Below are 1,618 nucleotides of genomic sequence, written 5' to 3'. Positions count from 1 at the left end.
ATGAGTTTTTGATTGATTATCACTTTCAGAGTTATTATTTTTTTGTTGTTTATACTAGTGCATGTATTGTGACATAAAAAAAGGCAATACGCTCGCCTCCAGCGCTCTCGCTAATCCGTCCCAGGACCAACACAAAGGAGATAAATTTATACTGGTGCATGTATGAATTTTGTGAGGATAATTTTTCTAGGAACAAGTAAAATTTTGGACCTATATATAAATCAGATTTGGTTAAGATTAAGCTTTCAATGATCTTATGAGATTTTTTTATTTTTTTTCATTTTCTTCTTAGAAATCTGATTTAGGTTAGGGTTATTTTGGTCATTTATTTTTTTTCTTTTTTTACTTCATGTTAAAGGGGGGTTGAGTATAGTTTTTTAAATAAAGGGGAGCAAAATGTAACTCGCTATAAAACTCAGGGGGGCTTAAAGTTATTAACCCTAATTGTACTCCATATTTCTTTGATAGATGAACTAAGAGAGAAGACCGTCTACCTTAAAAATTATTCGGGTAAAATCCAGACATCTTGATTATTAAAAAAAAATCATGAATGTCCAGAATAGAAAACCAAGGATGCCCTGCGAGCAACAGACAATTAGGGGAAATATGAAAGCAAAGTGTAAAACTAAACCCTATCTTTGAATCTTCTCCAAGAGAACATTGAAGAAATCCTGGCACAGACCTAACAGTCCTAAACTATAAAATAACTATAACTATAAAATAAAAAAAACATATATTACTGACCTTCTACATCCTAGAAGCCCTAATATATCTAAGAATATTCATCCCAAGTTAAATACACTGAATGAGAAATTAGCGAAGGAGATCAATTAGATAAGAAATTGATGATTTATAATTCACTATTAGTAAAATAATAGACATAATCCGTTGTAGTCTAGTTGGTTAGGATATTCGGCTCTCACCCGAAAGACCCGGGTTCAAGTCCCGGCAACGGAATTAATTTTTTCTCTCTTTAGATTTAATAAAACTGTGTGCTGTTTCATTGAAAGAAAAAAAACAATGCACGTCTTTACTGTTTTTTTTAAAGTAGGTATGCAATCAATCTAACTCATCATTATAAAAAGGCGATTATTAATTTTTCTTGGAAAAACTTTAACTTTGCTCTGAATTAATATATAGTTTTTAAAATTTAGTCCTAGAGTTTAACAAAATTACATTTTTCCTTACCTCAGAATTTGCCAATCTGTATCAAAAGTAAATAAGCAAAGTAGGTACAAAATAATTGAGGTACCTTGACTTTTATATATATATATATATATATATATATATATATATATATATATATATATATATATATATATATATATTATGAGGCACAAAAAAAATGGGCTGGTCTACTTTTATATATATATATATATATATATATATATATATATATATGCTTAGGTACAAAATAATTGAGGTACCTTGACTTTTATATATATATATATATATACTTATTGTTTTTTCTTTAAAAAGGAAAGGGATAATTAAAACATTAATAATAGATTAAGAACACTAAACCATCCACAGACAATAAATAAATTGTGGATCTGGATCCAATGGCTCAGTTGATCACAGGCTGATTTTTTTAAAAAGATAAATTAGTATAGTTCAT

The 1,618-nt window shown here is 28.2% G+C and overlaps 1 non-coding gene across 1 annotated transcript; it reads left to right on the top strand.

Moving 5' to 3' along the window:
- The first annotated feature begins 884 nt into the window (after nucleotides 1–884).
- TRNAE-CUC lies at nucleotides 885–957 on the top strand. The gene has a single exon. It is a non-coding gene; the product is annotated as a tRNA-Glu (tRNA).
- The last annotated feature ends 661 nt before the right edge of the window (nucleotides 958–1,618 follow it).

The sequence above is a fragment of the Zingiber officinale genome, chromosome 6A, assembly GCF_018446385.1.
Source record: "Zingiber officinale cultivar Zhangliang chromosome 6A, Zo_v1.1, whole genome shotgun sequence".
Classification (NCBI taxonomy): domain Eukaryota; kingdom Viridiplantae; phylum Streptophyta; class Magnoliopsida; order Zingiberales; family Zingiberaceae; genus Zingiber; species Zingiber officinale.
Note: the sequence above shows the minus strand (reverse complement) of the source record. Positions and strands in the feature narration are given on the sequence as shown.